The sequence below is a fragment of the Tachyglossus aculeatus genome, chromosome 21 (genome assembly GCF_015852505.1).
Source record: "Tachyglossus aculeatus isolate mTacAcu1 chromosome 21, mTacAcu1.pri, whole genome shotgun sequence".
NCBI classification, from domain to species: Eukaryota; Metazoa; Chordata; class Mammalia; order Monotremata; family Tachyglossidae; genus Tachyglossus; species Tachyglossus aculeatus.
Window position 1 is genome coordinate 27,457,264 of NC_052086.1, and position 27,959 is coordinate 27,485,222.

General features: G+C 45.5%; 1 non-coding gene across 1 annotated transcript; it reads right to left on the reverse strand.

The window, feature by feature from the left end:
• Window positions 1-3,864: 3,864 nt before the first annotated feature.
• Window positions 3,865-4,002, reverse strand: LOC119942979. Its single transcript, XR_005455469.1, has one exon. It is a non-coding gene; the product is annotated as a small nucleolar RNA SNORA7 (small nucleolar RNA).
• Window positions 4,003-27,959: the final 23,957 nt, after the last annotated feature.

Here is a 27,959-nt window from a genome sequence, read left to right on the forward strand (position 1 = left end):
GGAACATTTAGACTCATAACTGAATTTATGGGGTGGCAGAGGAGTATTGGGGACCTGAGAGCAGAGTAATCTTCAGATAGACAGGACGTCTGTAGGGCGACTGAACTGGGGGGAAGGGGACATGTGTGATCCCTTGGACTTCAGCTGGACAGGGCAGATAGGCCAGGAGTGGGTCATTAATAAGAACTGTGATATTTGTTAAGCGCTTAATATGTTCCCAATACTATGCTAAGCACTGTAGTAGTTACAGTATATTAGAAAACAGTCTCTGTTCCACATGGGGCTTATAGATGAAGGGGAAGGAAGAACACAGATTTAATCTTCATTTGGCAGATGAGGGAACTGAGGCCCAGAGAAATTAAGTGACTTTTCCAAGGTCACCCAGCAGGCAAGGGGGGAAGATAAGATAAGAGCCTGGGTCTCCTGACTGGGATCGGGATCCTGGGCTCTTTGCACTAGGGAATTGAGGCCCATAGAAGTTAAGTGACTTGACTAAGATCACACAGCAGGTAAGTAGTGGAGCTGGAATTAAAACCAAGGTCCTCTGACTCTCAGGCCCACGCTCTTTCCACTAGGCCACGTTACGTTGGCTTGGTTTCTGATCTCTTTTCAGATGACACCTTTCAGGAGATTGCTACCCATTAAACCAGTGATTAAAAACAACAACAGAGCACTCAACAATGACTCTGGGATCCTTCCAGAGTCTTGAAGGAGAGCTTCAAGCCCACCATCCGGTAAGTTTGCTTCATGCAGTCCCCTGGGTGGGTCTCCCTGCTCTTCCTCATGCTGAAGCTCTCCTACTGGTTGCTTTCAGGCCACGGACTCCGCTTTATGACGTCTTTCTGGAGCTAGTCCCCATCTGCTTGGCCTAGAAGGGCTCAGTGTCATTTGCAGACCTGGAGATTTCCCTGGACACAGTCACTTCTGGTTCATTTATAAAGATACTAATCAAACCTGATCTGAGCACAGATCCCTGGTTTTTCCATTATTTATACTTTTCTACCCTGAAAACTAGCTGTTTAAGCTTACGCTTTTATGCCTGTTGTCACTTCGGGATTCCAGACCTCCTAAGTACCAAGGTCAGTGCAGCACACTATCTAGGCGCTCAATAAATTCTGCTACTACTACTACCACTACTGCTCCTCCTCTTCCTCCTAATTAATAATGACATTTATTAAGCACTTACTACGTGCAAAGCACTGTTCTAAGCGCTGGGGAGGTTACAAGGTGATCAGGTTGTCCCACGGGGGGCTCACAGTCTTAATCCTCATTTTACAGATGAGGTAACTTAGGCACAGAGAAGTAAAGTGATTTGCCCAAAGTCACACAGCTGACAATTGGTGGAGCCGGGATTTGAACCCATGACCTCTGACTCCAAAGCCCGTGCTCTTTCCACTGAGCCATGGTGTGTCTCAGCTTTCGACCCTATGCAGAACATTCCCCTCAATCCCATGATTTCTCAGCTATTTAGAGAGCCTCTAGTTTGGAACCTTAATAACAACTCTTCAGAAGAAGAGAAGCTTCATGACCTATTAGAAAGAGCATGTTCCTAGGAGTCAGGGAAGATAATCAGGTTGGACACAGTCCATGTCCCACATTCATTCATGCATTCATTCAATCGCATTTATTGAGAGCTTACTGTGTGCAGAGCACTGTACTAAGTGCTTGGGAAGTACAAGTTGGCAACATATAGAGACAGTCCCTATCCAAAAATGGGCTCACAGTCTAGAAGGGGGAATGGGGCTCATAGTCTTAATCCCCATTTTACAGATGAGGTAACTGAGGCACAGAGAAGTGAAGTGACTTACCCAAGGTCACACAGCGGACAAGTGGTGGAGCTGGGCCTAGTACTCATGTCCTTTAGACTCCCTGGGCTGACCTCTATCCACTAGGCGACACTGCTGCCTCGCCGCTTAGTAAGTGCTTAACAAATACAAGAATTCTTCTTCTTCTGTTTCCCCTCTATCCACATGCTTATTGAGTTCCTCATAAAACTCCAGCCGATTAGTGAAGCACAGTGGTTTTTCTGGGTATTCATTGATCTTAAACTTAATGAACAATTCCACTAATTGCCCGGAAATAGAAGTGAGTCTCATTGGTCTTTTTATAGAAGTGAGTTACATTGGCAATCCACCAGTCTTCCCACTCAGTGGCTTTTTCTAGTGAGTCATTCATTCAGTCGTATTTATTGAGTGCTTACTGTGTGCAGAGCACTGTACTAAGCGCTTGATGAGATGAGAAGTGATGAGATGAGAAGGGATGAGATAGTGATGAGAAGGAACCACGCAGGATTGGCCAAGACCTCGAGAGGCAGGGGTGAGGGGAAGGAGAAGTGTGGCTACTTGAGTTCCTCAAAGCAGTTTCAGGATCCTGGAGTGGATTGGCAGGAGTAGAGCATAATCCTTGTGAGAAGCAGCGTGGTCCAGTGGATAGAGCACATGCCTGGGAATCAGAAGAACCTGGGTTTGAATTCCGGCTCTATCACTTGTCTGCAGTGTGACCTTGAGCGAGACACTTCACTTCCTCCTTGCCTCAGTTACCTCATCTGTAAAATGGAGAATAAGACTGTGAGCCATATGTGGGACAGGAATTGTGTCCAACCTGATCAGCTTGTATCTACGCCAGTGCTTAGTACAGTTCCTGGTACATAGTAAGAGCTTAACAAATACCATAAATAATAATAAAAAAGAATACACAGTCTTTTAGCCTGTGAGCCCGCTGTTGGGTAGGGACCGTCTCTATATGTTGCCAACTTGTACTTCCCAAGCACTTAATACAGTGCTCTGCACACAGTAAGCACTCAATGTGTGCAGAGCACTGTACTAAGTGCTTGGGAAGTACAAGTTGGTAAGCGCTCAATAAATATGATTGAATGAATGAATGAATGAAATCCATCCTTCAACTGTAGACATAAGGGAGCAGTAGTAGTAGTAGTTGTAGTAGTTTTTAGTGGTTCAAGGACGTATCCTGTCCCAACCACTGACCTCCTTGTCTCCAGCCTCTCCCCTCTCCAGTCAGACCACTCTGATGCCTAGTTCATTTTTCTAAAAAATTAATGTTTGGTCTACATCTACCCATTCCTCCAAACCTCCAATGGCTGCTCATCTACTTCTGCCACAAACAAAACTCCTCATCACTGGATTCAAGGCACTTAATAAGTTCACCACATTTGTAGACCCATTCCCCTCCCACTAAAACCCAGCCCATACACTTTGTTCCTCTAATACCAACTTATTCCCTCGCTCTTTCTTGTCACTCCCTCCCTCATTCCTGGAAAACTCAGCTCATACGTATCAAACAGATCATAACTCTCCCCATCTCCAAAGCCCTAGAAAAATCATATCTCCTCCAGGAAGGTTTCCTGCACTAAGATCTCAACTCCTTGCCCTACTTTCCTTGTCTACTGCCTCTCCAATGCCCTTAGTCCCACCCCCTAAGCACTTAGGTACTCTCCCAACCCCATCTCCCACAGCACTTATGTACACATCTTTATACTCAACTGTTTCCCCTGACTGAATCTTTTGCTAAAGTCTATCTCTCTTGTTAGAACATAAGTCCCTTGAGGGCAGGAATTGTGTCTACCAACTGTAGTGGACTCTCTCAAGTGCTTAGTATGGTGCTCTGCACCAAGTTGTTGTTGTTGTTGTCTTATGCTGTCGAGTCGTGTCCAACCCCTAGCGATGCCATAGACACATCTTTCCCAAAATGCCCTACTTCCACCTGCAATCGTTCTGGTTGTGTATCCATAGAGCTTTCTTGGTAAAATTACGGAAGTGGTTTATCATTGCCTCCTTCCATGCAGTAAAAGAGCCTCTGCTCTCAACTCTCTCCTGTGCAGCTGCTGACCAGCACAGGGGAGTTTTGATTTGTAACACATTGCCTTCCACTCACTAGCCACTGCCCAAGCTAGGAATGGAATGGGTATGCCTCCGCTTGACTCTCCCTCCTGGAGTCATGACTGGTAGAGTACTGGAAACTCTCCAGGTGTGACCCTGAGAGGGGCTGCACCAAGTTAGTGCTCCCTAAATACCATTTGGATGGATGCATTAATAGATTGATAGTATTATTCACTCATTCATTAATCATATTTATTGAGCACTTACTGTGTGCAGAGCACTGTACTAAGCGCTTGGGAAGTACAAATTGGCAACGTATAGAGATGGTCCCTACCCAACAATGGGTTTACAGCCTAGAAGGGGTCTGAAAGGGGGAGAAAGGGAAAGGGTCTGAAAGGAAGAGTCTGGAAGGGGGAGAGTAATATTAGTAGTAGTAGTAGTGGTAGGAATAGTAGTAGTAAAGAAGCAGTGTGACCAAGTAGAAAGAATATGGGTCTTGGGAGTCAGAAGTCCTGGGTTCAAATCTTGGCTCTACCTTATTTCTGCTGTGTGAACTTGGACAAGTCACTTAACTTCTCTGTGCTTCAGTTATCACATCTTTAAAATGGGGACTAAATCCTATTCCTTCCTAGTGGAAAGAGCACGGGTTTGGGAGTCAGAGGACGTGGGTTCTAAACCCGGCTCCACCACTTGTCTGCTGTGTGACCCTGAGAAAGACACTTAACTTCTCTGCCTCAGTTACCTCATCCATAAAATGGGGATTAAGATTGTGAGCCCCACGTAGGACAACCTGATCACCTTGTATCTACCCCAGCGCTTAGAACGGTGCTTGGTACATAGTAAACTGCTTAACAAACATAATTATTATAATTGTTATTTAGAGAAGCAGCATGGTCTAGTGGGTAGAGCACAGGCCTGGACTCAGAAGTTCATGGGTTCTAATCCCAGCTCTGCCAACTGTGTGTTGTGTGATTTTGGGCAAGTCGCTTAGCTTCTCTGTGCCCCAGTAACCTCATCTATAAAATGGAGATTAAGCCTGTGAGCTCTATGTGGGACAGGGACTGTGTCCAACTCGAAGACCTTGTATCTGTCCCAGCATTTAGTACAGTGCCTGGCACATAGTAAGTGCCTCACAAATAACCATAATTATTTTTAGTAGTACATTAAAAAGAAGCAGTAATAATAGTAGAAGCATTTTTGAGCACCCACTTGGCGCGGTGTTCTACAGCAGGCTCTTGGTGAATGAAAGAGACAATGTTTGCATACAAGTAGGAAGAAGAATCTTATGAGACTGGTTTGTGGTTTCTGCAGACACTACAAAAATGAATAGCAAAGAGCAAATACCTTATAATCTAATTAGACTGGTATGCATTTTGGGCTCTCTGTAGATACAAAATAATATTGTACCAATCTGATATTTTCCCCTCTAGTTATACATGCAATACATCTTGAGATAGGCAAGTATAATTGCTTTAATTAAATGTAGCACATTAGTCACCAGGATGAGGTGAACGGCAAGTGGCTGTGGAGATAACAAGGACTTAAAGAGCTCAGGAGGGCGAATAACTCAGAATCTCAAAGCCGGTCGGAAGAGGAAAAGACGCACATCCCCAGGAGGCCACAAAAAAAAAATGGTAAAGGGTAAAGGGTGAAGATTTTTACCTTCCCCCGCCCCCACACACTCCATAATCTGCTGGTGCGCAACTAAACTCTTCACTGAATTTCTAACCTACTGGGGAGGAAGCCTTTTGCTTTCTTGTCATTTGATTGAGTGGTTCTGGCCAGAATATTTCATAAAAGCCACAGAGAAATAAGGGAGGCCAACCTTAATTATTTGATAAAGGTTGCAAGCTGGTTATTACCGAGTCATCCAGCTAAGCGAACACCTCACCCTCTCGTCAGCCGCTGCCTGAGCAGATAAGAGCGCTCCGGTCTGCGGCTGGTCCAGGCTTGTGCTGCGAGCGGCGTTGGACCCTGCTGTCAGAGGTTCTGGGTATTGATTGGTGCTGACAGTCAACTGCTCAGATGCAGCACCACCGACGTGGCTCCGTGGAAAGAGTACGGGCTTTGGAGTCAGAGGTCATGGGTTCAAATCCCAGCTCTGCCCCTTGCCAGCTGTGTGACTTTGGGCAAGTCACTTAACTTCTCTATGCCTCAGTTCCCTCATCTGTAAAATGGGGATTAAGACTGTGAGCCCCACGTGGGACAACCTCATCACCTTGTATTCCCCCAGCACTTAGAACAGTGCTTTGCACATAGTAAGTGCTTAACAAATACCATTAGTATTATCACCACCAAGCACGGGCCCCATCAACTCAGACAGAAGACAGCTGTTTGGGGGAGTTTTAGGAAAGAGTCTCAGGGAAAGAAGCCCTATGAGGGGAAAGCCAAAAATGCTTTGAGAAGCAGTGTGACCTAGTGGGAAGAGGATGAGCTTGGGAGTCAGAGGACTTGGGTTCTAATCCCGGCTCTACCACTTGTCTGCTCTGTGGCCTTGGGCAAATCACTTAACTTCTCTGTGTCTCAGTTACCTCACCTATAAAATGAAGATTGAAACTGGGAGTCCCATATAGGCTTATACCTAACCTAGTGCTTAGTACAGTGGCTGGCACATGGTAAGTGCAGCATGGCCTCGTGGATAAAGCACAGACCTGGGGCTCAGAAGGACCTGGGTTCTAATCCCAGCTCTGCCACTTGTCTGCCTTGTGACTTTGGGCAAATCTATAACATGAGGATTAAGACTGTGAGCCCAGTGTGGGACATGGACTGTGTCCAACCTGATTATCTTACACCTACCCCAATGCTTAGTACAGTGCCTGGCACACAGAAAGTGCTTAACAAATACCATAAAAAAATTAAAGTACCAAGTGCTAATCTGCAATTCTTCAAGCAGTGGCCAAGAACAAAAAGCACTCAGTATGGTGCTCTGCAGTTATTCAATCAATTCATAGTATTTATTGAGCACTTACTCTGAGCAAACACTGTATTAAGCATTTAGGAGAGTATAAGAGAGTTGGTAGACACAATCCCTGCCCTCAAGGAGTTTACAATTTAGTGGTATGCAATCATATCAGGCAAAAATTCCTGTCCTGCATGGGGCTCAGAGTCTAAGGGGGAGGGAGATGAGGTAGTGAATCCTCATTTTACCTCTGAGGAAACTGAGGAACAGAGAAGATAAGTGACTTGACCAAGGTCATTCAGCTGACAAGTGGCAGAGGGGGGATTTGCAGCAAATACCATTGATTGATAATAACCCTGTCCCTGACTCAACCACACTGTTCACCAAATCAAAGTCCCAAGACTGAGAAACTCCACGTACCTCAGACCCAGATTAACACAGTGGCGCAGTTCATGTCAGATACCTCCCTTTCCAACTCTTCCTCACTGCATCTATTGCTACATAGCAATAAATAAATAAATACCATAATTATTATTACCATCCAGAAGTTCTACGCATTTAGCATGGTGCTTTGTAGACAGTAAACACTCAATAAATACAATTGAATAAATAAATGAATATCTACTGATGTTGCTTTCTCATCGCCTCCACTTAATTGCATCTGTTACTTTGCAGGTAAACTGAGCCTCTAGTACATTTTTATTGATTTCATGAGTTTGATCGAATGAATGAATGAATATTTCCTAGATCTCCGTGGACTGATGGATTGTTGCAGATAGGAGTATCGGAGGGTCTGATCACTTACAGCTGTCCAGGCTTTTCCCAGGCCAAGATACCCAGTGTTGGTTCCTTCTTTCCCTCTCCTGCCAACCACCTGAAACAAGAGTTTTCTGACTTCAGAGAACCTCTGTTATCAGCACTCTGCACTGCCCCTTCCTCATCATGGGAATGGACCAAATTACCCATTTTGTTTAATGGAAAGGCCTCAACCGACCGAATGAGCGTGAAAGTCTCTGTTGGAAGCTTTGTGCTCTCCAGGCTTTGGGCCAGCATATGTTCCAACCATAATAATCAACTAGACCAGGAGTGAACCTCTCACTCTCATAAATAGGCTCTCCTTCCACCTCTCCTTCCCTAGAATAGTAATAATGATCATGGCGCTTGTTAAATGCAGTCCACTAGCCACAAGTGCTTTTTAGCTCATTATGGGCAGGGAATGTGTCTACCAATTCTGTTATATTGTACTCTCCCAAGTACTTTGTATAGTGCTCTGCACACAGTAAGTGATAAATAAATACGATCAATTGATTAAAAATTCTCAATAACTACCACTGATTGATTGATGCAATGAGATAGGTTCTCCATTCTGAACCTCACTTTAGCCATCTTTTAAATAGGGAGAACAGTCCCTAGCCTCACAGAGATGTTGACTAGGCCAATATCACCACAGCTGAGAGAGCTCTGAGAAATCTCTCTCTATCTCTCTCTCTCTCTAAATCCAGGGAAGACTGCCAGAGGATGCCAGGGCCCAAGAAAGATCTGAAATGGAATGGATGCTTAGTCCAGGAGATTGCAGATCGGCTGCAATCAGACCAAAACTTCAGCCCGGATCCTAACCCCTAATTGCTTTAATGAGACCAAGCTCGAGAAACTGCCTCACCTGGTATTCCTTGGCTCCCTGCCTGGCTTCCCAGACGTGACGTCACTCTTCCCGGCTTTGGAGCTCTGCAGGCTGCAAGCAGGAGGGAGAGACTCTTCAAGGACACGATGGCAGCACAGCCGGAGGAGGGAGGATATCGACGAGGATTGCTGGGAAAAGTCAGCAGGAGACAGAGTGTGCTGGCACGAAGCGGCCTGAGATAGGGATGAGGAGGGGAGTGGAGGAGGGGACAAGGGGACGAGGCCAAGAGGGTGACTCACATGAAGAAAGAGCAGCCTGCAGCCCTGGAGACAAGGAGCTGGGGCTACAGAAATAGGGGGAGAGAGGGAGAAGGAAAGGGAAAGGCAGGAAGAAGGAGGGAGGGAGAGAAATCACTCTTTCCCCCTTCAAAGCTCTATTGAAGGCTCACCTTCTCCAAGAGGCCTTCCCAGACTTAGCCCCTCTATTTCTCAGCTCCCCCCTCCCTTCCATGTCACCACAACTCGCTCCCTTTGCTCTTCTCCCCTCTCCTCGACCCAAAGTACTTATGTATATATGCAAATATTTATAATTCTGTTTATTTATATTGATGCCCATTTACTTGTATTGATGTCCGTCTCCCCTCATCTAGACTGTGAGCCCATTGTGGGCAGAGATTGTCTCTCTTCATTGCTGTATTGTACTTTCCAAGCGCTTAGGACAGTGCTCTGCACACAGTAAGTACTCAATAAATATGAATGAATGAATCCAAAAACAGGGATGACCTCTGCCTTTTCCAACGTATGCATCTGAAATGGAAATCAGACCCACTCAGTCGTATTTATTGAATGAATGAATCCAAAAACAGGGATGACCTCTGCCTTTTCCAACGTATGCATCTGAAATGGAAATCAGACCCACTCAGTCGTATTTATTGAGCACTTACTGTGTGCAGAGCACTGTACTGAGCTCTTGGGAGAGTACAATATAACAGCAAACAGATACATTCCCTGCCCACAATGAGCTTGTAGTTAAAGAGTTAAAGATGCTTCCATGCCAAGGAAATAGTAGAAGTAAAGAGAAGTAAATAGGCACCGGAGTACAATCTTGCTAATAAATCAAAGTAACATGTCCTTGAATTTATCAAGTGTTCTTGGATAATTGATCCTGAAGAAGTTCCAGTCTTTCTCTCACTGATTCCTACAGCGTCGCCTTGGGGCCCGCAGGGAGCAGCGTTCATCGGCCCTATTAAACAGACCCAGATTGGTGCTGATGGATTTTTTTTATGGTATTCTTTCAGTACTTACTATGTGCCAGGCACTGTACTAAGCTCTGCGATAGATACAAGCTAATCAAGTTGGACACAGTCCCTGTCCCACATAAGCCTCACAGTCTTAATCCCCATTTTACAGCTGAGGTAACTGAGGCACAGAGAAGTGAAGTGACTTGACCAAGGCCACACAGCAGACAAGTGGCATAACTGGGCTTAGAACCCAGGTCCTTTTGACTCTCAGGCCTTATCCACTAAGCCACTAGTGGTGGGATTGGGGGTTAGGGCCTCAGAAGGCTCCCTACACCTCCAGATCTCATTGTTGCAAAGACACCAATGACTAGTGGGACCCACAAAGATGGTAGATTCTGGCTGATTCGATCCTGAGCAGTGATCAGATTACATTGGTGGGCAGTGGTCTGAGCTTCTCCATACCCACAAATCGACAGAAACCATCCAGGCACTACACAAAGCCCGAGAACACAGAGAGCTTGAAGAACGTAATAATATTACTATAATGATAATAGCAATAATTACTATTGTGGTATTTGTTATGTGCTTACTATGTACCAGGCACTGTATTAAACACTGGGGTGGGTACAAACAAATCAATCAATCAATCGTATTTATTGAGCGCTTACTGTGTGCAGAGTACTGTACTAAGTGCTTGGGAAGTACAAGCTGGCAACATATGGAGACAGTCCCTACCCAACAGTGGGCTCACAGTCTAGAAGGGGGAGACAAACAAATCAGGCTGGACACAGTCCTTGTCCCATATAGAACTCACAGTTGTAATCCCCATTTGAAAGATGAGGTAACTGAGGCACAGAGAGGTGAAGTGACTTACATAAGGTCACATAGCAGACATGTAGCAGAGCCAGGATTAGAACTCAGATCCTTCTGACACCCAGGTTTGTGCTGTATCCACCAGGCCACGCTGTCTCTTGGGGGTTATCCCTGGAAGCTACAGCCTTGCCCCCTGCCTCTCTCCTGACCTAAGAGTGGAAGCTCTGGTTCCTAACCAAAGTCTGTGCTCTCCCCACAAAAGACTCCCCTCCTGCTACCTGCCAGGCCTGCTTTCCCCTTTAGGCATCCTGGACATTTCTAAGCAGGACCCCACCCTATTCTCCCAGTATTTCCTGAGGCCCCCAGAGATCGGTCCAACAAGGAAGTTTCATCAGTCTACTCCTCAGCTCAGAGCCCCCTCACATCACTAGACCCAACCAGTCCAGTTCTGCTGTCAAAGGAGCAGAGGCTGCTTTGTAAGGCTGGGGGTTGCATCCAGGGAGAGCAGAATTGGGCCAAGTTTGGCCCAGTGACCCCTTCATCTTCTACCACAACTCCTACTGGCTCACCTGCACACTAAGCCTGCTGTCCTGATTAGCAACTAACAGTAAGCCTCTTGGATACTTCAGTGGGATTTGAATTGTTTGTAGCCCAAAACACAAATGGGGAGATCTACGGACAATGAAAATGGGAACCCCAGGTGAGACAGGAACTGTGTCCAACCTGATTATTTTGTATCTACCCCAGTGGTCAGTACAGTGCTTGGCACATTGTAGGTGCTTAGCAAATACCACAGGTATTATGAGAACAGTGTAAGAAACAGGAAGCAGCCCAGGCTCAGATACATTAATTAACAGGCTGAGCAAATTCCCATATTGCCAGGCCACTGGAGAGCAGAGGGTACCAGGGAGTGGGGCTTCCAGAGGCAGGTCTTCTGGGTGTGGCAATTCCAGAAATTGGGAATGGTCTTGGGTAGGAGTGAGGTCACCCCCCGCCCCTCCGCCGCCCAGGAAAAAGCTGCTAAATCTCAGGCCATTGGACTAATCAATCAATCGTATTTATTGAGTGCTTACTGTGTGCAGAGCACTGTACTAAGCGCTTGGGAAGTATGAGCACCAGGAGATTTGGATTCTAATCCTGTCCCCACTGCTTGCCTACTGAGTGATCTTGGGGAGTCACTTCACTTCTCTCTGACTCAGTTTCCTCATCTGTAAAATGGGGATTAAATATCTGATCTCTTTCCACATTACACTGAGAGCTCCACATGTGAGACGGGGACTGTGTCTGATCAGATTGCATTGTATCTACTCCAGGGAGTAGCACAGTGCTTGGCAACTGTAAGTGCTGAACAAACACATCATCATGATCATCATCATTATTATTGTTGGTATTATTTTACCTGAATGTCCTCTGGGGCAGTCCATTCCTGAGCAGCTGAAATGCTTGTCTGTGTCTTCCAGGGAAGAAGCGTGTGATGCCAGCCTACCAGGACAGGAATAAATCGACTCTGAAATAACCAACTTTTAATGAGACTCTTTTCTCCTCTTCTCTAGCCTGGTATATGAAGTGTGTAATCTCCCAAGGAGATTTGCTAGGCATCTCGGTGACTAAGGCAAGATGTAATTGGAATGGGGATGGATCATTTATCTCTGGCCGTAATGAATTGGCAATTTTCACTTTCCAAAAAGACCTGGACCCAGAGAGAAGCTCACATCTCTCGCACTGCTCCAGTCTGAGGTTCAGCCCAAAAGCACACAAGACAAATCAATGTGTCCGGCCCACCGCTCTGGCATTATTACCAATTTTTAATTGGTTTTAGCTCAATCAATGCTTCATGTAGCACAGCAGATCAGGTCAACTTTTCCACTCCATTTAAAAAATAACCCCTAAAATGAGGGTATTGCCAACGCATTGAGCAATGTGGTCCTCAGCTCAGAGATGAGAAGAATCCCAGGACAGGAAAGGACTTGGAAATGCTATCTAGTCCATTCCTTTCCCTGACCTCGGCCTGTCCACAAACCTCCTTGGAGGGGTGAGGCATCTCCTGAGAAGGAGATTTTGCAGTCACCCTTGTTTACCAATTGTAATGCATAACAGCCCAAGTATCAGAAATTTCTTCCTTATAGCTCTATCCCAAATCCTTAGTGCTGCAGCTTAAGCCCTTGATTTTCTATCCTCCTTGCGGGGAAGATAAATGAGTGGCACTCCTAGGCTTTTAGGTTATCATTAGCTCCCTACATGGGAAGCTGACCTTTCATAGGACATTGAGTTGGGATGGGACATAAATAATGATATACAAACAGGAGCCTATTCCCTGCCCATTTAGAAGGAGAGATGTGGATGGAGATATACCCTGAGTTCGTTATAGAGTTGAAGGAGAATATGCCTGGTGATGTATGAATGTTGACTTAATAGCCTTAATAGCTATTAAAGCATTCACACAGTTGGATCCCATTAGGGGTGGAAGTCACAAGCAGTCCAGCTATTACCTCAAACTTTCTTTAATTGCAGGGGAGATTCTAGAATTTGGGCTCTCACGATCCCAGGCCCAGAACTAATAACAACAATGATAATATTAGCATTAATAATATGTGCCCTATGGGCAAGTCTATAGTAGCCAGAAGGTACTTTCGATAATAATAATATTTGCTTGCCATCTGTTCCACCAATTCATTTTATTCCTTTCTAGGGGCATAATTTCATTAAAAGTTCTGGGAAAATATATCACATTCTTCAGGCGATTTTGCTAGCATGGGGAAAAAGAAGTGGGTGCATGTAGATCAGTCTTGAAAATAATTACAAAAAATAGGTGGTAAAATAAATGGAAATCACAACCCTTATTACTCTTCTTATGTATAGCACGTGACAGGACAGATAAAATATCCAGTTAACTGGGGCCGGAAAAGACGTTGCTTCCTCGATTAATCAGGTCTATCTGTCCAGAAAATTCAGGGTTTTATGTATTTCCATGCTTGTAGAAGCCAGGAGTTGTGTAGTAACTGTGCAAAATATTATCTGTAAAGCTAGTTCAGTCAATTAGTCAATCAATAGTATCGACTGATTACCACTGTGTGTAGAGCACTGTACTAAATGCTTAGGAGAGTACAGTACAGCAGAGTTGGTGGACATGAACCCTGCCAGGAAGGAACTAATAGTCTTATGGGGAACACAGACATAAAATAAAAGCATGTAAATAAATATTTTGAGGCTGGGGGTGAGGTAAGTATCAACAAGCTTAAGAGGAAAAGATTCAAGTGCTCAGGTGATATAGAAGGGAGGGAGAAAAAATAATGATATTAATAATGATAAAAATAAATCCGGTAATTGCTAAACACTTACTATGTGCCAGGCACTGTACTAAGAGCTGAGGTGGATACAAGCAAATCAGGTTGGACACCGCCCCTGTCCGACCAGGGGCTCACACTCTCAATCCCCGTTTTACAGATGAGGTAACTGAGGCACAGGGAAGTGAAGTGACTTGCCCAAGGTTACACAGCAGACAAGATTATTCTCTACTGCAGAAAAGAGAATAATAGAGAATAGAAGATTGCAGAATTGCCTGGATCATTTTTCTGCAAAAACGTTCAGGACATGTCACCCTGCTCCTCAGAAAACTCCAGTGGTTGCCCATCCACCTCTGCATCAAACAAAAACTCCTCACCATTGACTTTAAAGCAATTGCCCCCTCTTACCTCATCTTGCTTCTCTCCTACACCCCAGCCTGCATACTACTCTCCTCTAGGGCTAACTATCTCACTGTGCCCCATCTCCCCTTTCTTGCCACTGACCCTTAGCCCACTGGCCTGGAACACCCTCCCTCCTCAAATCCGACAGACAATTACTCTCCCTGCCTTCAAAGCCTTATAGAAGGCACATCTCCTCCAAGAGGCCTTCCCTGACTAAGCCCCCTCTTTCCTCACCTTCCACTCCCTTCTGTGTTGCCCTGACTTGTTCCCTTTACTCTTACCCCCTCCCAGACCCATAGCACAGGGAATGCCACTATTTATTGTTGTATTGTACTTTCCCAAGTGCTTAGTACAGTGCTCTGCACACAGTAAGTGGTAATAGTAATGTTGGTATTTTTAAAGCGCTTACTATGTGCCAAGCACTGTTCTAAGCACTGGGGGGGGGGATACAAGGTTATCAAGGTTGTCCCACGTGGGGCTCACAGTCTTAATCCCCAAAATAATAATGTTTGTATTTGTTAAGTGCTTACTTTGTGCAAAGCACTGTTCTAGGCGCTGGGGTAGATACAAGGTAATCAGGTTGTCCCACAAGGGGCTCACAGTCTTCATCCCCATTTTACAGATGAGGGAACTGAGGCACTGAGAAGTTAAGTGACTTGCCTAAAGTCACACAGCTGACAAGTGGCAGAGCCGGGATTAGAACCCATGACCTCTGACTCACAAGACCGTGCTCTTTCCACTGAGCCATGCTGCTTCTCTTTTGTGGTCTCCCATAGTTCACAATATCATGCAACCATCACACAAATATCTTATATTTACACAGAAAACAAAGCCTCTGACAAATTATTACATTAATCTTCATGAACGCTCATAAGCAACAGGCCACAGGAAGTCCGGCCTCAGCTGAGATTTTCCAGGTGAGTACAAGTCCAGTTCAACCAAATTGGCTAATTACCAACCACTCTTTATTGGACTGAAAGGCAAGCTGGCAACACAGCTTCGACTGATTGATTCCTTCCCAAGCGCTTAGTACAGTGCTCTGCACACAACAAGTGCTCAATGAATTCGATTGAATGAATGAATAAAGCTGGGCAAATGTTTACCTTCACACTTGCAATGAAAAGCAGCAGAGGCAGAAGGGGAAGGAATTCTCTTTGTTCTCTTTGGCCCCATGTATAGTGAAGTGCAAACACAACACTCGGTTTGACTTATGGTGTGGTCATAGGCCCAAAGTGGCCTGGGGCCTCCATAAAGCCTTTTGTTGAAAAGTGGCCATTCCCACTATTTATGTAGCACTTGGCTCGGAGGACTTCCTGCAGCCTTTTCCGAGCCAGCTTCTAATTCATTTTTCTGAAGCCCATGGAGTCAAGGGAGAAGGCGGAGGCACAGAGAAAGAGGGGAAGAAGAAATAGGAAACAATGGATCCCAAAGTTATCCTAGGTCAGGGGCCGAGGCATGGATGGAACCCAGGTGACTCCACACCCAGCCCTGCATTCGATCAATACTAATGCAGAGTACTGTACTAAGTGTGCAGTAGAGGTAGACAGCCCAATTCAATTATTCATTCTGATTTATTGTGATATTTCATCCCAGCTTATTCATTCCTTTTCTCAGACTGTTGCTCTCACCACCCTTCCTGTATGTCTGCCTCCTACAAGAGGGCAGGGGATGAGTTTTTTCCTACCTTTATACTCTTCCAAGCACTTAGAACCAAGTTCATACCCTCAGTACTCAATCAATGGTATTTATTGAGCACCTACTATGCTCAGAGCTCTGTACTAAGTGCTTGGGAGAGTACAATACAACAGAGTCGGTAGACATGTTACCTGCCCACAAGGAGCTTACAGTCTAGAGGGGGAGACAGTCATTAATATAATAAAATAAATAAATTACAGATATATGCAAAGCTTGTTGTGGGAAGGCTGTTTATTGCTGTATTGTAATGTCCCAAGGGCTTATTACAGTGCTCTGCACACAGTAAGCCCTCAATAAACACAATTGAATGAATAAGTGCTGTTGGGCTGAGTAGGGGGTGAATAAAGGGTGCAAATCTAAGTTCAAAGGCAATGTAGAAGGGAGTGGGAGAAGCGGTTAGTGCTCAGTAAGTGCTCAGTAGGTACTCAGTAAGTGCTAAGTAAACACCATTATGATTACACTACTACTCTCCCCCAATACATTTTCTCCAGGAAATTAAAGAAAAGGTGCGAGAGTCAGAGTGGGATAGGTGCGCCTGTGGTAATGAAGAGGATCGCAGGAGTTGTGGGAGAGCTTTTCCCTACTGAACTATGACTCCAGGAGATGAAAGCAAGTGAATGTGGGACTGGGACTGTGTCTGACCTGATTATCTTGTCTGTGCCACATAGTAAGTGCTTAACAGATATCACTACAATTATTATTCTTTTAATTATTCTATTCCATTTTGCCCATGGTGGGAGTCACCTCACCTCCTCCTAAGGCTGTTTTGCTGTATCTTCTGTCATGAGACTCATCCCCTCCTGCTCTCTCCCACCCAGCCGTCTCAGAAAAAGGCCCTACTTTCCTTGCCGGTTGGGGGTAGCTCTGAGAGGGGAGGGAGGGAGGGAAGTGTGGGCATGTTGAATATGACAGTCCAGGGTCAATTGGCAGATTTTCTCTGACCTCTTCCTGATTCATGATGCATAAAGAGGGGAGAGGGCAGAGTTCCAAAGCTGTGAGGGCAGATTCCATCCCCCCCACACACCCCTGGGCCTTAATCTCAGGAGCCACTTCTGTACTGTCAATCTTATTGGCCATTTAAATCTTTCTCCCCTTCTCTCCCAGTCCCCAGGGATCTGCTCCTGACCTATCCAGACAGCTATGTGTCATTGGAGAAAGGAAGGCAGACCTAGGAAGATAAGCTTTGTCCAAACATCAGTGGGACCTTGGCCATCGGGACAGTTTCCACCAAATCCCACCACGTTCAGGGAGGGCTGGGAGAAAGGTCCAACTTGATTTTCCCGACCTGGTCATTGAGCAGAGTCTGACCTCTCACTGCCTGGAGCACAGGGAGCACCTGGAAACCGAGAGGGTACCCCCTGCTCTGTGGATATCAGCACCGCCTCATAGCCACCTCATCCTTCCTGGCAGGGCTGATGAAGAATCCCAATATATGGTTGTCTGTATGTCCCTCCAGTTATTTTTAGGGTCCTTCTCCTGGGGGCTCAGGCTTGTCTGGGTACCTGGATTCTCAGATTTCTGGAAAGAATCAAGTGGCAGGGAAAGCCCTCAGGTCTGGTGGTGGCTGGGACAAAGGGAATTTCCATCTTCGGCAGATGGTTAAGGGAAAGCATTAGGAACACCCTGAAGCCCTGGGAGGATCTGAGACTCCAGCCTGGGCTTTTTGAAGGGCCTGAGTTTCTTGGCAGGCCAGGACGCTGCCTTGGCTCCAACAGTTCAGGAAGATAAGTGCTGGAACCTGGGAGTGTATCTGTGTGGTGGCACTTTGGATTGAAACCCATCTGGGTGCAGGTCGCTGGACTGGGTGCTGTGGGAAGGAGAAGGAAGAAGGTGTTCCTTGAGGAACTTTACATCTCCAGGGAGAAGCAGGGTAAACACAAGGGACAACACAGAAACAAGTGAATCCCAAAATTCAAAAATTTAATTTGAAATTAAAGGTCAGCACGGAAGAAAATGCCGACAGCTATAGTAGAAGTGAACATCTGTGAAGATTTTAGACTCCTCACATGATTTAAGTCTCCTGAAGGGCTCCAAGGGCTCAGTACAGTGCTCTATGCACAGTAAGTGCTCAATAAATACCCTTGATTGATTGACTGAAAAAGGACTTATTGCTTGGTGAAAGGAGGCCAAAAGTGCAAATCTGGGAAGACCTTCTGGAGGAGGTTTGAAGAAGGGACAGCTGGGTTTATGGGGGGGTGGGGGTGAGGAACGGAGAGGGGGGCACCAATTCAGCCTTGCCTGAAGCTCTGTGGACACATATCTGACAGGCACTGACAGGGACGCTGTGAGGTGGGAGCAAGAGAGATGAGTGATAAGTGGCCTGGAGGCTGCTCTGGAGGACGAGGAGGAGATCATCTAGTGACCACTCAGGATCTGAAGGGTCTCCACCTCACAATAAAAATAATGTGGTGTTTGTTCAGTGATTCTTTCATTACAGGCACTGCACTAAATGCTGGTATAAATATGAGTTAGACAGTGCGGACACAGTCCCTGCCCCACTTGGGGCTCCCAGCCTAAGTAGGAGAGAGAACGGATAATTAATTCCCATTTTACAGAGGAAGTAACTGAGGCACAGAGAAGTGAATTGACTTGCCCAAGGTCACTCAGCAGGCAGGTGGCTGAACTAGGATTAGGACACAGGTCCCCAGATGCTCAGTCCAGTACTCTTTCCACTAGACCATGTTGTTTCTCAGTTCCTCACTCCTCCCACCACTTAAGAAAACTGAAGAAGACGCTCATCAGAAATAAATCACACAGAGGAGTGAAGCCCAGTTCAGAAGCAAGTCCTCTGGCCCAGAGCCCTCTGGTTTAGGCAAGCCCAGCGGCCTCTCCCTCAATAGGCACTTACTGAAGAGGAAGGAGGAAGAGTTTGAGAGGAATGATCAAGGAGAAGCCTGCTCCTAAGAGGCTCTGAGACCCCAAACCACTTCCAACAAAAAGGTTGGGTTCTCTGGATGGAGTGGGGCTGGATGGAAAAGCATACAGGTCTGGGAGTTGGGAAGTCCAGATTCTAGTCCAGGCTTTGCCACTTGTCTGCTGTGTGACCTGAGGCAAGTCCCTTAACTTCTCTGCTCCTCAGGTGCCTCCTCTGTAAAATATTGTTGTCCATCCCTCTTAGATAATGAGCTCCAAGTGGAACAGGGGACTATGACAAATCTGATAATCCTATATCTTCCTCCCTTCAAGGCCCTACTGAGAGCTCACCTACTCCAGAAGGCCTTCCCAGACTGAGTCCCTTCCTTCCTCTCCCCCTCATCCCCCTCTCCATCCCCCCCATCTTACCTCCTTCCCTTCCCCACAGCACCTGTATATATGTATATATGTTTGTACATATATATATATATATGTTTGTACATATTTGTACATATATGTTTGTACATATATGTTTGTACATATTTGTTACTCTATTTATTTATTTATTTATTTTACTTGTACATATCTATTCTATTTATTTTATTTTGTTAGTATGTTTGGTTTTGTTCTCTGTCTCCCCCTTTTAGACTGTGAGCCCACTGGTGGGTAGGGACTGTCTCTATATGTTGCCAACTTGTGCTTCCCAAGCTCTTAGTACAGTGCTCTGCACACAGTAAGCGCTCGATAAATACGATTGATGATTGATGATATATCTACCCCAGGATTCAGCACAATGTTTAGCACATAGTAAAAGCTTGATAAATACCTCGATTAGAATAATTTTCCTGGAGGGCACGCAGGATGAAAACACAATTGGTCCCAGAAACAAATATTTTTCTATCTTCTTGGAAGACCCTGCATCATTTTGGTGTGCTTATCATGGTATCTAATAAGCACACACACACACACAGAGCTCCACATGTGGTGGACACTCTGGAAGTTCTGTCAGCTTTCAAGCCATTAAGATTGGAGCCGTGCTCAGAATTCCCACCCCTCCTCCCCAGGGGCTTAGTAATGTGCTCTGCACATAGTAAGTGCTCAAAAAATACCATAGACTGATTGATTGATTGATTGACCCAGTGAGCTGATTGAATGAAAGGAATTCCACAAGCCTACACTTTGGCCTCTGGCTTTCTAGTCTTCACCCTAGGTGCTCTAAGTATGTTTTCTCATGCCAACTTGCCAAAACAGAAAGAGAAGCCCAGTGGAGCATGGTGACACGCATGGGCCTTGCCTTTGGTGTGCCTAGAGATGCGAAGCTTGGCTAAGAGTACAAGTTCAGCATTGGGCAAGGAAGTTCCAGTGCCAATGCCACAATGACCTAGTACGATTTGGGAACCCAGTGCCAGGCCAAACCTAGGTGCTCCTGCTCTGCAAGTGGAAAGCAGTGGCAACCAGTTAAAAAGCAGCATGGCCTAATGGATAGAACTCAAGCCTGGGAGTCAGAAGGACCTGGGTTCTAATCCCGGTTCCTCAGGCAAGTCACTTCATCTCTCTGTGCCTCAATTTCCTCATCTATAAAATGGGGATTAAGATTGTGAGCCCTATGTGGGACAGGGACTGTCTCCAACATGTTTAGCTTTCAGAAGGACCTGGGTTCTAATCCTGGTTCCTCAGGCAAGTCACTTCGTTTCTCTGTGCCTCAATTTCCTCATCTATAAAATGGGGATTAAGATTTTGAGCCCTATGTGGGACAGGGACGGTCTCCAACATGTTTAGCTTGTATCTACCCTGGTATTTAGCACAGTGCCTAGCCCGAAGTAAGCGCTTAATAAATAATATAAAAAAGTGGGTCCCACTTTGGAGCTGGTTTCTGCCTCTGCTCTCCATCCCCTCATCCTAGAATGAAAGTGGGCCCTGCCTCCTTCCTGCTTTCTGCTCCTGCCCCTGTTCCCCACTGATCTCCTGTCGAGGGATGAGCCACTTGTCTGCAGGAGGCAGGAAGGGCAGCAGAAACTCAGGTGGTCATTGTGGAGGATGCAGATCAGTGGCAATCAGGGAGAACATCCCTGCTGGCCTAACCGGTATCTCTCACCACACCTGCTGGGCCCTTGCCAGTGCTCCCACTCACCACCCCAGGATGGTGTTTCGGTCTCTGTACCCCTGCTCGCCCCTCCCTGGGTGAGTCAGCTGCGTTGGTTGCTGCGGTTTCATGCGACAATGTTGTTATGTTTGGGGCATCCCGGCGGAGTTGGTTACCCAGCTCCAGTCCATCATCCTTTCTAGAAAATATGGGATTAATATTCACTTCTGAGAGCAGAGGAAAGCAGATCCCCCTTTACTAAATCAAATGTTACAAACAAACTAATTCAGGATAGATGGCGTGGAGTTGTAAAATAACTCGATAAATTACAAACATCCACAGCACGGCAGTTTAGCAGATCAGTAACTCATCTCTGTCTCTCTCTGTGCACAGCGGGTGCAGGTCAAACACGTTTTGGAGGGTTGCCTGTATCCTGATGAGATCTTGGCACCCCATTGCTGCAGAGAGTGACCATAAAAACAATAAACAGAGAATGTAGGACCAAGTCGTGGCACTGTTCAATGGTAGAATGTGTGCAGTACTGGGGACTGGGAACTTCTGAGTTCAGATGGCACCTCTGGAGGAAGGCTTTTCATCACTCAGCCTCAGTTTCTCAAAAATCTCACTGGTTCACACACTTGGGCATACCCTACTCAAAACTGCTGCAGATATGTGCATTCAATTATTTATTGTGATGGCTTGAGACCTCAATATTTTTATGGTTGTTTCCCCAGTTGTAGAATAAGCTCTATGTGAGCAGGGAGTATATCACTTTGCCATTCCTACTTCCCAAGTATCCAAGTGGATAATAACTGTGGCATTTGTTAAGCGCTTACTGAGTGTCAGGCACTGTACTGAGCGCTGGGGTAGATACAAGCAAATCAGGTTGGACACTGTACCTGTCCCACGTGGGGCTCACAGTCTCAATCCCCATTTTACAGATGAGGTAACTGAGGCCCAGGGAAGTGAAGTGGCTTGCTCAAGGTCACACAGCAGACAAGTGGCAAAGCTGGGATTAGGACCCATGACCTAATGACCCAGGCCCATGCTCTACCCACTATGCTCAGTCAGTGCTCTTCCTCCTCCTCTTCCTTCTCCCCTTCCTACTCAAGAGATATTGTAGAGCAGAGAAAATCCAAGTCACTGGGAAGGGACTCAGAACTTTTTTGTCTCCACAACTTTGTCAGGTAAAGCCCTTGGGACTTGGAGTACAGACTTATCCCTTCAAGGTTGGTCTCCACTCATGTGTATTCCTGGCCATGCAGCTCTGCTGGGAAATTCCACAATTATTATTATTATTATTACTATTACTAATGCTGCTATTTGTAGTTACTACGTGCCAGGCACCGTACTAAACGCTGGGGTAGACACAAGGTCATCAGGTTGGACACAGTCCATGTCCCACATGGGGCTCACAATCTCTGATCTCCATTTTACAGATGAGGTAATTGAGGCAAAGAGAAGTTAAGTGACTTGCCCAAGGTCTCACAGCAGGAGGAGACCCAAGTCCCGGGTTCCTCTCCACCTCTTGCAAAAGCAAAATCTTCCTGGGGGCACGTACATGGATGATGGAGTGGCATCCAATGTGATGTACTGGAGAGAACACAGGACTGGGAATCAGGAAACATTTTACTTGTGTGTGTGTTTCCTTGTTTTGATGTCTGTCTCCCCCCTTCTAGACTGTGAGCCCATTGTGGGTAGAGATGGTCTCTTTGTTACTGAATTGTACTTTCCAAGCATTTAGTACAGTGCTCTGCACACAGTAAGCACTCAATAAATATGACTGAATGAATGAATTATAATTCAGGTCCTTCTGACTCTTAGGCCTGTGCTCTATCTACTGTTTCTCAGTAGGCCAAGCTGCTTCTCATTGTTATTGCACTTGTTATTCATTATCATCATCATCATCATCATCATCAAAGGTATTTATTGAGTTTTGTCATGTACAGTGCTCTGCACACAGTAAGTGCTCAATAAATATGATTGAATGAATGAATGAATGTGCAGAGCACTTCACTAAGCACTTGGGACAGTACAACAGAGTTGGTAGACATGTTCACCACAGTGAGCTTACAGTCTAGATGGGGAGACAGACAATAGAAATAGATAATTTACATTATAGTTTTATTATTATTAACAAAGATGGGGTACTAGAGGATATGAAAGATGGGACCTCAAGGGGTCATTTCATCCATCCTCTGCCTCCAAGCAGGTCAAAGTCTAAACCACCTGGGGAAATACTTGTCAGATTGTTTTTCTGTGGCAGAAAGTCAACAGAGGAGTTTAAAGTGGCATGTCCACGTGGTAATGTTATGGGCAGGGAATGTGTCTGTTATATTCTTACACTGAATTCTCCCGAGAGTTTAGTGCTAACAGTGCTCTGTGCAAAGTAAGTACTCAATAAATATGACTGATTAACAGCTGGCTATCAAATGAGCCAACTCTGTCCCACCCTGATGGGGCTCACCTGGTGAAATTGAATGAGTGAGAGTTTCTAGGTAGGTTTACATTCACTCTAGAAAATCCAGTCATCCTAGTTTGGGTCTTTGTTGAAGCTACCTGGAAAATTCCAGGAACTGGAAGCAGGATAAGGCTTTGGAGTGGGAGGGGTTATAAGAATATCCTTCCTTTCCCTTGCCAGGTCAATGAGAAATCACAGAATAAATCCCATACAGAAGTTTTCTGCAAGGAAGTGTTCCTTGTTCTTCCATGACAGCTGTTCACATAGGGACTGTCACTGTGAAAGAGGGAATGGATTTTTCTTAAGTTATTCCCAAACAGAACTGATGGTACTAGATCATAAGTTATTCACGTGGGTGGGATTGGTATTCATGGTGTTGTAGAGGAGACCTAGATTTATATTTTGCTTCATCTCAGTATTGATTTTTCTCTGTCTGTCAGAAGGCTGTTTGCTTGAGGCTTGTCTCCCAATCTTTAGGACTTGCTTGTAACAAAGTATACTTAAGGAATGATGGGGGAAAATAGAGAAATAATGAAGAGACTTGATTTAATGCGAGCAGGACTTGGGAATGGGAGGTTCAGCCTTACCATCTTTTTGCAGAGGCAATGCCTGTGACATCTCTGCCTCAATTCCTCTGCCTAAGAAAGAGGGATTTCTCTCCCTGGGCTCCTGGAGGGGAGAGAACTGAATTAATCCTGGGGAGTGGGGAGGGAGGAAATGCACTTCCTTATGATATGGTTTCCTCTTAAGCATTTTCAGGGTATTAGAACAAGATCTGGTCTCTGTCTTCATGGATTTGCTGTTCCGAAATAGACAAGATCAAGATGAAGGATCTGAAAAAAGGGGAAAACGTTTGGTTTCTAAGTGTTGTCCTTCTAGGGTTACATAGAGGGGTTGTACCTCTTCTTTCCTCTCGGTCCTCCTCTCTTCACTTACGTCATCCACGGGGCTCAGGGGCTCAGGAAAAAACCCAGAAGTGACTGCCTGGGGGATTTATGCAATATATCTGGGTAGCATTCTCTGAATTTGTGGGGAGGCCTAGGCCAGAAGTTCTGCTGACTTAATCTCAGGAGGGAGATCACAGCACAGCTGAGTGGACAATGTTCAAAACAGAATTCCACATCTTCCCACCTAAACACTGTTCTCCCCGTGACTTACCCATCACTGTAGACAGCGCCACCACCTGCCCAATATTACAGGCCTGTAACCTCAGCAATATCGTCAACTCATCTCTCTCATTCAACCAACAACTTGAGCCTGGCACCAAATCCTGTCAGTTCAACCTTCACAACATTGCTATAATTCATCCTTTCCTCTCCATCCAAACTGCTATTATGTTGATCCAAGCATTTATCCTATTTCTGTATTGACCTCCTTGTTGATTACTCTCCCCTGCTTCAAAGCGTTATGAGCATGATTCAAAGCATGATTCCTAGTTTCTGCATCTGATGCTTCCATTACCTTGGTCTTGCATCTCCCAGTCTGTCATTCAGTCAATTGTATTTATTGAGTACTTACTGCATGCAGAGAAGTGTACTAAGAGCTTGGGAGAGTAAAATATAACAGGGTCTTCCCCTGGATTCAGGAGCCCCATAAGCCTAGGAGAAAGCAGGAATCAGGACAATCTCTGAGAGCAAGATTCCTACCAAAGATCACCATCCGCTATCTGTCATTTTGAGACTATGAGTCCTAAGTGGGACAGGGACTGTATCTAACCTGGATACTTGTATCTACTCCGGTGCTTACTGTGGTGCCCGACACATAGTAATTGCTTAACAATTACCACAGTTATTATTATCAGTATTATTATTGTTGTTTATTCAATTCATTCATTCAAGCATATTTACTGAGAGCTTACTGTGTGCAGAGTACTGTACTAAGTGCTTGGGAGAGTACAGTACAACAATAAACAGACCCATTCCCTGCCCAAAATGAGCTTACAGTCTATCTTGATCATCAACCAAATCATTAGCAGAAATGAGTACCAGTGTGAGCAGAGAGTAGTTGGAACCACACTAAAGAAACAAGTGACCCCTTCCCTGCCCACAAGGAGCTGATCACCTAATAAGGGAGAGACAGATTGTCAAATGATGATGGAGTTTCCCATCCAGGACAATGGCTCATTGTGGGCAGGGGATTTGTCTATTTATGGTGGTATTGTACTCTCCCAAGTGCACCCGTAAGCACTCAATAAATATGATTGAATGAATTGAATGAAAGCCCGAGGCTTCGGGACCAAGGACCTGCACAGTGAGAGGGCTCTGGGCAGTGACACTCTGGACAACACCTGAATGACTTTCTTTCATCCCTGTCTGTTGGGGTTTCCCACCCTGTGTAGGAAACAGGCAGGCTGTCAAGTTTTTATACCTGCAGGCCCCATTTATGGCCAAGATGACTGCAACCTAATGCTGACACTGTGGTGAAGACTGGTCACTCAGGAGGTGGTTGCCTTGGTAGCCACTGCAGCTTTGCTGCCCACACTAAGCCATCTATTTTTCTGAATCCCCGCTGGCCCTGCCCACCCTGTCCACATCCTGAAATAATAATGATAATAATAATAAGAAGCATGGCCTAGGGAGAAGCAACATGGCCTAGTGGATAGAGCAAGGGCTTGGGAGTCAGAACAACCTGGGTTCAAGTCCTAGCTCCTCCACTTGCCTGCTGGGTGACCTTGGACAAGTCACACGTCTGAACTGGCCACTGTGCTGAAGTGAGGAAAGAGTCCACCCAGAAATAGGAATAATGATGATAATAATAATGGTATTTGTTAAGCACTTACAGTGTGCCAAGGACTGTACTAAGTGCTGGGGTAAGTACAGTACAAGCATATCAGAATAGTCCCTGTCCCAAATGTGGCCCACATTCTAATCAATCAGTGGTATTTCAATCAATCAATCAATAAGCAATATTATTTATTGAGCACTTACTAAGCACCAAGCAGTGTACTAAGTGCTGGGAAGAGTACAGCACAGCAGAATTAGCAGACACCTTCCCTGCCCATAATGAGCTTCCAGTCTAAAGGGGGAGACAGACATTAATATGAACAAATAAGTAATTTATAGTATATAATTTAAAGATATGTCCATAAATGCTATGGGGTTGGGAAAGGAGAGAGGGAGAGGGAGAAAATGGAGGCCCAGAGAAGCTGTGACTTGCCCTAGGTCACACAGCTGGCAAGTGGCAGAGCCAAGATCAGAACCCAGGTCTCCTGACTCTCAGTCCTGGCTCTTTCCATTAGCTGCGTGACTTCTCAGGAAAGTCTGTTCCCACCCTCCCGTTGCCTCACAAACTCCTTTTGGGTCATAACATCAAAAAGTAAATACTCATCTCTTCAGCACTTGATTCTTCTCTGTCAGAAAATAATGTCATTACCACAGACAGATTCCCCCTGGGTCCCTTGAGCCCTCCAGCCCCTTGGCATGCCGATTTTGTTTCCTGAGCTGTGTGCTGAGTGAAAGCTGATTAAGATGGCTCAACCTCTCGGAGGGGGAGCGTGGCAGGCAGGAGAAGCAGAGGGATGTGAAGTGAACGGGATGGAGGATGTGAAGCTTCTGATGAAAATTAGGGAAAACTGACGTTGCAGGGGGCAGTTTGCTGGGGAGGGGAGAGAAAGCAGGCTCCATGCCATGAAATCGTTGAAAAAGAAAGGTCAGGAGAGCTGACACGGCCTGAACGTAGTAATGGAATCATTATCAATAACACAAAGCCTTTCATGCTAAATTGGAGCAAGTATTTGATGGTCCCCAGGGAACCTCGTCAGCTTCTCCTTACCCAAAGTTCTGATTATGGAAATCTCCATGCCATGGAGCGATGTACTGAATGAACAAACAGCTTCTCCTTGCGAATGCCAGCAGATTTAATTCTTTTCCCTTATTTCTTTTTTTTAACAGCTCTTTGTGAAGCAGGGAATGCTCCTAGCCCCCTTACACCCACTATCAGGTGCTACCAGTGGGGAGAGCAACTATCCACCCTTTACGCCTTTAGTCAGACAACCGCTCTTTACCTGCACAGGGACTGTCTCTATATGCTGCCGACTTGTACTTTCCAAGTACTTAGTACAGTGCTCTGCACACAGTAAGTGCTCAATAAATACGATTGAATGAACTTCTCGGCATCAGACATTGACCGAGGGTGGGTGAGGGTCCCTGGGTCATAAAATATCATGGTACCTTTCTCCCTTTTTCATAAGAAAGTATGGTTTGAAAGAGATTGGAAACAAGCCACCAGAATGAAACAGCCCACAAAAAACACTCCTTTTGTTGAAAAGGGGTTGTAGATGAAAATGAAAAACAGCCAACACTCACAAGCACACACATATCCACCCACATACTTCTACACACACACACACACACACACACACACACACACACACACACACACATCATTAAATCCTCTCACACTCATTCCCCTGAGAAGGTGTTAAGGGAGCCCGTCAGCATTTCATAACTTCTCCCACTTCTCCCTCTTCCCTCAGCATTGCCCTTGCAATTTGCACCTTTTATTCACCCCACCCTCAGCCCCAGAGCTCTTATGTACATATCCATAATATACTTATTTATATTACTGTCCGCCTCCCCCTTTGGACTACAAGCTCCTCGTGGGCAGAGAATGTCTATCAAATCTGTTATATTATGCTCTCCCAAGCATGTAGTACAGTGATAAGCCTCAGTAAATGCTCAATAACTATGATTGATTGATTGATCATAACTCTGACAGTAATCCCAAACAGAAGGCAGTTTTGCTCTCAGTAGTTGTTCAAGAAATACCACTGA